Here is an 11835-nt window from a genome sequence, read left to right on the forward strand (position 1 = left end):
GAATAGTCTGGGGATGGAGAGAAGGGAGCACTTTTCATTTCCCAGGGCATAACGCATTGTAGAAAATGATCAGAGAGCATCAGCAGTCCTCCTTGGGTTCTACTGTACGTGGCCAGTGGCCAGGGTGGGAGGTCAGAGACAAAGGCAGACTCCAGTATAGATGCTCTGTGGCCTGCTTCTCATGTACATGCTCTCACACATGTGTGCACACACACATACATGCACACACCTTCTCTCGCCTCTCTCTTTAAGGTCTGGAAGAAAGCTACCGTAAGTTTGAGCAGTTGGCCACATGGCTCTCATTTGGGCTCTCAACTGGACCAGCAATTTCAGGAGTTTTGAACAGCAATTTTTGAACAGTGAGTTTGGGGAACGGGAGCAGGGGAAAGTTGGGAGGCGCAGCAGGGGTTGTGAAATGTATGCGACAATTCCGTCATCAGCCCCTTCCTGTTGTTCTGGTACCTGGGGGAAACCAGAGCTAGCAGGACTGTGCTTCCTCCATCTAGAAGCTTTCCTCAGGCCTGCTGAGTCACCCACCTGCTGCGGGGAATGCACTTATTTTTAGCCTGAGGTAAATGAGCCCTGTAGTCACCCAGACCACATTCTCTTGTGTGTCTTTGTCACAGCTGGTGTGGCCGGATGGGGACCACATTGAAGAGACCCCACCCCCACCCCTAACAAGGTCCCTTCCTCTCCTTCCTCTGAGAAGCTTCACTGCAGGGCAGTGACTCACATAACCCCAGGAGAGAATGCGGCAGAGGGTGGCAGTGGGTGGTGTACCAAGCCGGTGGGGGGTGTGGCGGGGACAGAAGTTGTTTATCACTGACATTGATTAGAATTGCTGGTGCATCACTGTTAGTCAGTTTATTATTGTTTGCAATTTTTCTGTGGATGATATGACCTCTTATTGTACCCATGTGGCCCCGTCCTTGGGGACACCACTGCTTGGGAGTTAAGATGGTGGAGATCTGGTGCCCAGCACCCTGATTGAAGGAAGCTTCACTACTTACTAACTGTTTGACTCAAGCAAGACCCTTCACCACTCTGAGACGCAACCTTGGAGCTCCTGGGCTGGTAGTCAGGTCACAAAGGCTGGTGATGGATTCGCAGGAGTGAGAGCAGGAAGGGCACTGAGATGTCATCCCTTGCTCTATTGAGGTGAAAATAGAAGCAAAGAAAGGGGCAGACGCTTGCCTGTATCCGATGTCCAGAGACCCCTCTAAGACCTTGTTCAGGCAGAGCCACCTGTTAGGTAAAAGGTCGGTAAAAAGCAGGTGCTGATGACAAGGCACTGATGACAAGGCCACTGTTGGTCAGAACTATTTCTACTTCAGTCTGTATCCAGCCCCTGCACCCAGTATAATGTAATAAAGTATTTCTTAGAGAAGGGTGTGTAGACCATCTGCATCAGAATTACTGAATCCCCTGGGGTGCTCATTAAAAGGATGAGTTTCTGATCCCCATCCCAGACTTGGGAGTTTGCTCCCAGAATTGTCACTCACTAGCTAGAGAACTTGGTCGGTGTCAAACTATTTGTGTACCACTTTCCTCACCTGTAAAATGAGGCTAAACCTCCTTGTGTACATGTGAGGGACAAATGTATTTGCATGGGTGAGAGGTGCAGCCCGTCGCCTGGCACTTCGGAGCTGGGCAACTCGTGATTTGAGTTCTTCATGTTTGTTTCTTATCCCCAAGCAGCTCCTGAAAGGCTTCACTCTTCTGCCCTGGTGCAGAAGCGGGCCCTACCTCTTTCAGATCAGCCTGGAGCTGTCAGCTACCAGTGGCTTCCAGAACCAACCTGCAAATGTCTGCCTGCAAATGTCTGCACTGCTCAGAGCAGAGCTCAGATAAGATGTTCTGCAGTCTGCTGAGAAAATCTTCCAACACAGTTGCGGGACACAGAAGTCACTTGCAGAAACACTGGTCTTATCACTTCTCCTTATCTCTCCTCCTGGTGAGGGAGCCCAATGCCTGCGACATCTTTTTAAACAGAACGCTTTTTCCAAATAAGATCTGACCCGGCACAGGACCCCAGTGTAGGCGAACAATAAAAGCTGCACTCCACTAATTTGAATGTATTTTCTAAGAAGTTCAAGTTTCCAACATGTTACCGTGCTACTTATGAAATCAGTGTGAACACAACTGAGGTGAGCGCCAGTGTGTGAAAATCACGTATCACTTCTAAATGTGCATGGTGCTGCTTATTACAAATATTCAAGTAGTTTAAAATACATTTTGGGCCAGGCACGGTGGCTCACACCTGTAATCCTAGCACTTTGGGAGGCTGAGGAGGGAGGATGGCTTGAGCCCAGGAACAGCCTGGGCAACATAGGGAGACCCCATCTCTACAAAAAAATTAAAAATTAGCTGGATGTGGTGGCATGCACCTATTGTCCCACCTACTCAGAAGGCTGAGGTGGGAGGATCACTTGAGCCTAGGAGTTTGAGGCTGTAGTGAGCCATGATCCATGCCACTGCACTCTAGCCTGGGCAAAAGAGTGAGACCCTATCTTAAAATAAATAAGTAAAAATAAATAAAATATATTTTGGGAATTATATTTGAATTGAGTATTGACAAAAGCCACGAAGCTCCCTTGGAAAAGGCCAAGATTTTGTTCAGCATGGTTTGCAACCCCGGGAGGGTTCCAAACACATTTTATTGGGTAAGGAAACAGAGGCCCAGGTGGGAGAAGGGCTACGTCAATCCAGTAAGTGGCCACAGCTTTGAGAACCAAGGCCTACTGGGTCTCAAGCCAGGGTTCCTCCCACCTGCCCACATTCCCAGCCTGGCCCACCAAGTGGGACACTAATGGGTGGGGAGTCCTCTTAGGTGGCTCTGGCCATTGGCTGAATTGGTCTTGAGTGACAAAGACTATGGCTCTCAGTGTCTGTGGTTGAGCAGGGGGTTGCCTGGGACAAAGCCACACCCCCAGGCTTGGGTGAGTAAGGTATAGAGTGTGTGAGCCCCATTTGTGAGCAAGAGGGCTTCGGCTGGTCTTGACTTTGGCTGCAGAGCTCTTGGTCCAGGCAAATTCTCACTCTGCAAACAACATCTGAGTTTTTCCGTGCTTTGAGATCCGCAGATAAGAGGCTATAAAGAAGTGTAAATTATTATTATGCTGAAGACAATTTCCTCCCTGGCTGGCAGCCTGCAAGGCTGTGCCCAGTCCAATCTCTGCCCCCTAAGGGAGGACCTGAATGCAGGGGGAGAGAAATGATGCCTAGAGCCCTCTGGCCAAGGCCAAGCCCACAGTATCCTCACTGTTGGAGAAGCCAGGCCAGGCCAGGCTGTCTTCCCACCACATCCCACCCACTGTGCCCGGCACGTGCCAGCAAGGCTTTTTCCTCTGGAGGAGCAGCTGCTAAGGTGCTGACTCACCACCTTGATGTCAGCTGGCGCTCTCCACCCTGAGAAGAGTGCCCAGCGAGGGTGCAGCGAATCACCCTGTGCCAACAAACCTGCAGTGACCAGCCTGCTTCGGGGAGGAGTTATTTCCCCTAGGAGGGGGCACATGGTGAGCTGGGGGAATCTGTCCCTAATGCTCAGCCTGCGGTTCCTGCTGGGGACCACCTCATGGGGCCTCAGTGCACAAGGATCCTTGTTGGAATAGGGCCCAGACTCCAGCTGCAGGGATGGACTGGGAGGATTTTGTTTGGTACCCCCGTGTCCCAGGAAGGAAGCATTAGAAGGAAAGGGGTAGAGAGGAGGCCTCAGAAGTGGTACAAAGTGACTGGGGGTCTTCCCACTTCATGGCTGTCGGCTCCTGGGTAGGTTACGAACCTACCAATTGTAAGTTGCTTTTTGTTGTTCTTTTTTTGTATGTTTTTGTTTGTTCGTTTTTTGGAGACAGGATCTTGCTCTGTTGCTCAGGCTGGAGTGCAATGGCACGATCACAGCTCACTGCAGTCTTGACCTCCCAGGCTCAAGCGATCCTTTCACCTCAGCCCCCTGAGTAGCTGAGTCTTCAGACACCCGCCACCATACCCGGCTAACTTTTTTTTTTTTTTTTTTTTTTTGAGACGGAGGCTGGGTCTGTCGCCCGGGCTAGAGTGCAGTGGCCGGATCTCAGCTCACTGCAAGCTCCGCCCCCCGGGTTTACGCCATTCTCCTGCCTCAGCCTCCCGAGTAGCTAGGACTACAGGCGCCCGCCGCCTCGCCCGGCTAGTTTTTTGTATTTTTTAGTAGAGACGGGGTTTCACCGTGTTCGCCAGGATGGTCTCGATCTCCTGACCTCGTGATCCGCCCGTCTCGGCCTCCCAAAGTGCTGGGATTACAGGCTTGAGCCACCGCGCCCGGCCAACACTAACTTTTTTTTGAGATGGCATTTCCCTCGTCGTCCAGGCTGGAGTGCAATGGCGTGATCTCGGCTCACTGCAACCTCTGCCTCCCAGGTTCAAGCGATTCTCCTGCCTCGACTTCCCGAGCAGTACACCCAGTTAATATTTAAATATTTATTTTGTAGAGATAAGGGTCTCAGCTTGTTGCCCAGGATGGTCTTGAACTCCTGGGCTCAAGCCATCCTCCTGCCTTGGCCTCCTAAAGTGCTGGAATACAAGCATGAGTCACCACGCCCAACCCCTTTGGTTGTATTTTTTTTAAAGGTAAATGCAAACAGTTTTTAAAAGTAAACAGAAACAATGCTCATACCTCCTCTGAGGTTTTTTATCCAGTTGCCCTGTCCCCCATCCCTGTTCCAAAGCAATTGCTCTTACCAGGTTGAGGATATCCTTCCAAAAAGATCTTCTAGGTATCTATATGTACATATATGTGTGTGTGTGTGGTTATCCTTTTATTTTTTAAATAAATAGGAACATTCTATGTACATTTTACTGGAATTTTTTTAAATTTAATACCATCTTTTGGAAATTGGTTCATACTGGCAGCTGGGATCTATGACTTTCTTTTTTTTCACTTTTATTTTAAGTTCAGGGGTACATGTGCAGGATGTGTACGTTTTCTTTTCTTTTCCTTTCCTTTTTTTTTTTTTTTTTTTTGAGATGGAGTTTCGCTCTTTTGCCCAGGCTGGAGTGCAGTGGCATGATCTTGGCTCACTGCAACCTCTGCCTCCCGGGTTCAAGCGATTCTCCTGCCTCAGCTTCCTGAGTAGCTGGGAGTACAGGCGCCTGCCACCACATCTGGCTAATTTTTGTATTTTTAGTAGAGATGGGGTTTCACCATATTGGCCAGGCTGGTCTCGAACTCCTGACCTTGTTATCCATCCACCTTGGCCTCCTACAGTGCTGGGATTACAGGCATGAGCCACTGTGCCCGGCTGTGCAGGTTTATTACATAGGTAAATGTGTGCCATGGTGGTTTACTGCACACTATGTCTTTCTTTCTAAGGAGTATTGGCAAGCCCTTAGACCTCCCATGTGCTATTTAACCAGGCCTCTCTGGATAGACATTTAAAGGGTCTCTAGTCTCTTACTTCTTTGATGAATATTCTTTTGAATATGTCTATTTTAACTGCTTCTCCTGCATTTGTGGGGTGCCCCGGTACACCCAGGGCACTGGGGAGGAGGCTGCAGGGACCAAGTGGATCATTATGTGTGAACAAATGCCTGGTTTTCAAGTAGCCAAGGCAGCCCCAGTGGGACCTGAAGGAGGCCTCACGTGAATAGGCTACAGACGGGGTTCAAAGAGGAAGTGGGCAGGGCAGATGAATAAGATTAATTTCTGAAATTAACAAGTTCTTTTCTGATTATAAAGTAAAACATCCTCATTATAGGAAATTTGGAAAATGCTGAACAGATGTGAAAGTAAGTCACCTGGATCCCCCTCATCTGGAAGTAACCACTATTGATGTTTAGAATATTTCCTGTCTGCCTATTTTCTAGTTACAAACGATTTCTACTGGTCAAAGGGACATGAAGGAAAAGAATTCAGGGAGGGTCCTCTCTCAGCAGAGATGGAACTGCAGGGAGCACCAGACTGTTTCAGAACACACAGAGAGGGGGTCAGACGCAAGAGGAGACAGGAACAGATCATGGCAGACTGGGCAAGGGGCAGGGGTGGGGGCTGACATTGCAGGTGAGCCTGAGGGTGGCAGGGAAGGATTTGCCCCTCGATTAAGAGAGCAAAAGACCTGAGGAGTCTGGCTTGGAGATTTTAAAAGGATATCTAACAACAAATTTCATCAGGACTTGGAAGAGCAAACCTGGCATTCCAAAGGGAGGTCCCCTCTGAAAACAGTTATTTGAGAGTTGTAAAAAGAGATGTGGTGCCTGAGTGTGGCTGAGACTGCTAAGAAAAAGTTGTGGCTTCACAGCCAAGAGTGCAGGCTTGAAAACAGCAAGATTTTATTCGAGTCCCAAAGATGCCACTTACCAACTGTGTAGGACTGAGCAATTGACTTATCTTCACTGCTTCTCAGTTTCTCTACTTGTAAAGCATGGATGACACTAATACACCTGTGTCAGAGGGTCAGCATGAGGATTACACAAGGTGATGCAGCCAAGAGCCTATCATGGTGCCAGGCACCCAGAGGCACTCATTAATGTTGAGAGAATACAGAATGAAAGCAAAGAAGGGGCTGAGGCCAGAGCTGTGGTGGAAGGTGCTAGAAGGGAGAGGTGCCATTAAAGGTCCCAGAAGAAAGCAGCCTTCTGGACAGGAAGAGTGTCCCCTGTGCAGAGCAGTGCCTCTGGGGTTCAGAGAAGATTTGGTGACAGTGCCAAACACTACCTGGGCCAAGGAAGGGCTCCAGGCCTAGAAGGTCTCTGGTGAGTGGCAACTTCAGAGCTGTTGCCATGGTGATGTGGATGGAAGCCAAAAGCTAGAGGTCAAGGGGTGATGGGAGATGAGGAAGTCCAGTGGGTGAATTTTATAAGATCTTCAAGAAGTTTGGCAGTGAAAGGAAAGGGGGAAGTCTTAGCTCAAGGGAAAGGTTGTAGGGAAGAAAGAGGTGTTTTGTTTTGTTTAGAGTGAAGGATATTTCGACATGTTTATAGACTGAAAAGAAAAAATCATATAAGTTCTCAAAGAGAGGAAGTGACTAAGGATGTACTCCACCTCTCTTACACTTCAGTTTCTCATTTGAAAACTCAGAGTAAGAATAAAGGATCTGTGAGGCCCTGCTGACTTTTTTAGTTCTTTCACCCATCCATCCATCTGTCCATCTGTCCGTCCGTCCATCCATCCATCCATCCATCCACCCACCCACCCACCCACCCACCCACCCACCCACCCACCCACCCATCCATCCACCCACCCACCCACCCACCCATCCATCCATCCATCCATCCATCCATCCATCCACCCACCCATCCATCCATCCATCCATCCATCCATCCATCCATCCATCCACCCACCCACCCACCCATCCATCCATCCATCCATCCATCCATCCACCCACCCACCCATCCATCCATCCAGTCTTTTAATACACACATTCTGTAGACCTCTGGCCTGGGCTAAGTGCTAAAAGGGAGGTCATGGGCTGCAGGGAAGTAGGGAAGAAAAGTAGAAGCAAAGACTCCCTTCTCCAGGGGCCTGTGTTTAACAGAAACAGTAGAGAAGATAATCAGGCAATGACTTAACAACATCACAAAAGGACCTCGAAAGCCATGCCCTTGTAACCGTCTGACATCACATTCTAGCACTTACCCAAACCCCTGCCTGCCTTATCCCTAGCTTGCTAACCTCCAGCCTTTGAGAACCTACCCTTGTTGTATTAATCCCCTGAGTTCCCCCATGCCCAGCATTGTGCTGGCCCATGTAAGCAATCAGATAATTAGTACTTACTATGTCCATACATCCAAGTATTTATTGAGCATCCACAATGTACCGGGCACTGGGAGAGAATACTGAGCAAAACAGAGCTCTGCCTCCTTAAATTGTTTCATCTTGAACTGGATGGTTTTGGAAAGCAAGACCGCCAAACAGTCAGATGTGAATTTAAAATTGCAGCTGTGACAAGCGGGAGCAGGCCTTTCCACCAGCAGGGGGATCTGAGAAGGCCTCTCAGAGGAAGTCATTTGGGATCCGAAAGGGGAGCAGAAGGTGAACAGCACTCTAGGTGGGGACTGGGGCTCCACCTGTGCAAGAGCAAAAGGGAAAAGAGAGGACGGGAGAGAAGAGGTGGAGAAAGAGGGAGGACAGGAGCCTGAAAGCAGGCAGTGTGGCTGGGAGCGGGAGGCTCTAGACTGAAGCAGAGGCTGGCAGGGCCTGATAGCCAAGATCAGGAGTGTACTTTATCTGAGAATGGTAGGAAGCTGCGGAAGTAATTTAAACAGGGAAGGGACACCATCAGTTATTGTTTCAAAGAAATCTCCTTGAAGAAATGAGGTGCAGGTGAGCCTGTGTAGTTTGAGCTTATCCTATAATACGGTATGCCTGGGACTGGGATGGGGGCTGGTTTTCTTCCTCTACTTTAGATTTAGACATTTCTGCAGTCTTGTCTTTTCTTTTAAGAAATGGGTGCCAGGTGCGGTGGCTCACTCCTATAATCCCAACACTTTGGGAGGCTGAGGCAGGTGGATCCCTTGATCCTAGGGGTTCTGACCAGTCCAGGTAACAGAGCAAAACCCCATCTCTAATAAAATTTTAAAAAATTAGCTTGGTGTGGTGGCGCCTACCTATAGTCCCAGGTATTTGGGAGACTGAGATGGGAGGATCACTTGAGCTGGAAGGCAGAGGTTGCAGTGAGCCAAGATTGCCTCACTGCACTCCAGCCTGGGTGACAGAGTAACACCTTGTCTCAAAAAAAAAAAAAAAAAAAGGGTCTCTCACTATGTTGCTAAGGCTGGGCTTGAACTCCTGGGCTTACCACCTCAGTCTCCGAAGTAGCTGGGACTATAGTAGTGAACCACTGAGCCCAGCTTGTAATATTTTTTTAACAGTAAACCTGTGTTGCTTTTATTAGGGAAAAACAATACTAAGAATTCGAAAATGACAGAATGGCTTGGGGAAGGGCAGGAGAGAAGACTGGAGAGCTCTGGCCAGCCCAGGGTGGTGTGAAACACCAAAACAGGCAGAATGGGTGGAGCTGGGCGTTGGAGCTGAGGCTGAGCTGGGTTTGTCTGAGGGGCTCTGTCTTCCAGGAGCTCACCTTTTCAAAAGGTGTGAAGGAAGGAAGGAGGCCATAGGTCCAAGGAGCAGTTGGCATTTCCTGACAACTGTTTCAAACACAAAGCCAGCAGGAGCTGCTCCCAGCGAGCCCTGCTTCTCCCCGAAATCTAGCCTTGAGTAACAGGCTTCTCTCAGGGGATCATTGTTCTCAGTCCCTGGCAAGAACTGGCCCCATGGGGAGTGCTTTGTTGACAGTGCCTGTGCCCAGCAACCAGGCTGGGTTTGGGAAGGAGGCTGGAGTCTTCAGGAAGAAGGTCCTGCCCAAGATGGTGCAGAGGGTGAGTGAATGGGGGAGCCCACGTGGGCCTTCTCTTAGCCCCAGCCCTTTAGGCTGCTCCAGAGGAGCCTTCGTCCCTTTCCCCAGAGCACAGGCTGATCTGCCAGCCAAGGAGTGGAAAGGAGAACATGGAGGTTCTTCCTGCCACTTGGATGCTATTCTGCTATGTGATCTTTGAGAAGTCACCAGGGTTGCCTACCCATGGATGCGGAGGCCAGAGACCCACGTGCTCCAACTCTGTTGGAAGTGGGAGTCTGTCAGGCTTTATGCAAGTCTGTGGGTGGAGGGGAGACAAAGCCTCCAGCAGTCTGGCTGGGGTTCTTCCCTCCGGGGAAGTTTGGGCCCTCCGGGAAGAGGAGCCGGCGTCCTCATGGGAATGGTGTTCCTAGGGAGGGAGGTGGGCAGGGACACCTGGAAGGGCTGTTGGTTACCTCAGACCCCCAAACCTGGGAGCTGCACCCCAGATGTCATAGTTTGGAAATCAGAGGAAGATGGATGGGGAGTTTTAGAAGTCTGACAGTTCTAGTTTCAAACCCAGATCTGCCTCAGTTTCCTCTTCTGGAAAATGGACATGATGCCGCCTCCATCTCCTAGCATGGATATTGGGATTGAATGGGAAATCCTGGCAGAGAGCCAGTTGCATAGCTCTGCTCCCCCACCTCTGTGACCTATTCCCACCTCCCCACTCCCATCCCCACTGCCCGTGTCCAGAAACCCAGATTCTGACCCAGCGGCTAGGGGCAGACCCTGCGTGGGCCACTTCCCTCTCTGGGTTTCAGTTTCCTCATTTTATGAAACTAGGAGCTCTGTGAAAAGGTCAAAGGCAAGAATCGTAATCATTTCTCATCCGCAAGCAGGTTTACCCTCATACACGGTAAAGGCACAGCAAAGGCTCGGTCATGGGCTGAAACGAGGATGTGCACCATAAAATCCCAGTGGCTGAATTAGTTTCATCTTCCATGAGAACCAGTAGCAAAGTAAGGTTTCATGATTTCAGCCCCACACGAAACGTCCTGGTTGCCTTGGCCTAGCCGAGATTAGACATTTCCTGGGAGGAGTGGTGGGTTAGTGGAGGGAGGTGGGTGTAGTTACGGAAGCTGGAGAGTGTCATCTGGGAGGAGGGGGCTAGGCCCCGGAATGATGGCTGAGGAGTAAGCCCTGAGCTGTTTTCCTCATCTTCACTCTGTAGAAACCTACTTTCAACAGAATATTAGCACATATGCAAAAGGATATATGTAAGAGCAAGACTAGCACAGGATTGCTTGTCTTGGTAAAAATGGAAGGCAACCCACAAAAACATGCACAGTACATTACCAGAAATATCTAGAGCAAACTGGAATGTGGTCCATGAGACGCTATTGTACGAAAAAGCAAGTCACAGAATTGAAAGTACAGTGTGATCTTATTTTATTACTATATATACCTTATATCCATATACTGTAACTGAATATAATACTTGAACTAATTCTACACACACACACACACACACACACATTTATTTCATTTTTATTTTTTTGAGACAGGGTCACACTCCGTCTCCCAGACTGGAGTGCAGTGGCACGATCTCGGCTCACTGCAACCTGCGCCTCCCAGGCTCAAGCCATCCTCCCACCTCAATCTTCTGAGAAGCTGGGACTGCAGGTGTGTGCCACCATGCCCAGTTGATTTTTATATATTTAGTAGAGACAAGGTTTTGCCATGTTTCCCAAGCTGGTCTAGAACTCTTGGGCTCAAGTGATCCACCTGCCTCGGCCTCGCAAAGTGCTGTGATGACAGGTGTGAGCCGCTGTGCACGGTCCCCCACACACATTTAAAGCATAGAAAATAAAATCCTGGAAGGGCACATGGCAAACTGTTAACAGTATTTACCTCTAAGGTAGAAAAACGATTTTAAATTTTTTCTTTTATACTTCTGCACTGTTTGAATCTCTTAAAATTAGCATATACTATATATGATGAACATCCCCTGCCAAATAAACATGAAAGGGGCTGGAAGGGGTCAGGTGGTCAACCCTCTCCAAGGTGCGACCAGAGGTAGCTGAGACTAACGTGACATAGGTTCCTATTGGAGAACGGTGCCCCCAGTACAACCCAAATTAGTTGAGTGACACTACAAAAAAACAGAATAAGGAGGAGTGGGGAAGACCAGCCCCTTTCCTCGTGTCCAGGGATCGCACCCATCTACACCTCCATTGTCCAGTGCCTGGCTAAGACCCTGCTTAGTGCCTGGGCACAAACTGTGCTCTTCAGAGATGGCTCAAGTGGACTGTGTCCCTAGGGAGATGGGGCACATGACCATTAACTACTTTAAAAGTCCTGAATGGGTTTGTTGTTGTTGAGATAGAGTTTTACTCTTGTTGCCCAGGCTGGAGTGCAATGGCGTGACCTCAACTCCCTGCAACATCCGCCTCCCAGGTTCAAGGGATTCTCCTGCCTCAGCCTCCCAAGTAGCTGGGATTACAGGTGCCTGCCACCATGCCCAGCTAAT

General features: G+C 49.3%; 1 long non-coding RNA gene across 1 annotated transcript; it reads left to right on the forward strand.

Annotated features, from left to right (window-relative positions):
- The first annotated feature begins 221 nt into the window (after positions 1-221).
- On the forward strand, positions 222-2068 carry LOC135964974 (uncharacterized). The gene is made up of 2 exons (XR_010577708.1): positions 222-359; positions 1699-2068. It is a non-coding gene; the product is annotated as an uncharacterized lncRNA (long non-coding RNA).
- Positions 2069-11835: the final 9767 nt, after the last annotated feature.

The sequence above is a fragment of the Macaca fascicularis genome, chromosome 9 (genome assembly GCF_037993035.2).
Source record: "Macaca fascicularis isolate 582-1 chromosome 9, T2T-MFA8v1.1".
Classification (NCBI taxonomy): Eukaryota; Metazoa; Chordata; class Mammalia; order Primates; family Cercopithecidae; genus Macaca; species Macaca fascicularis.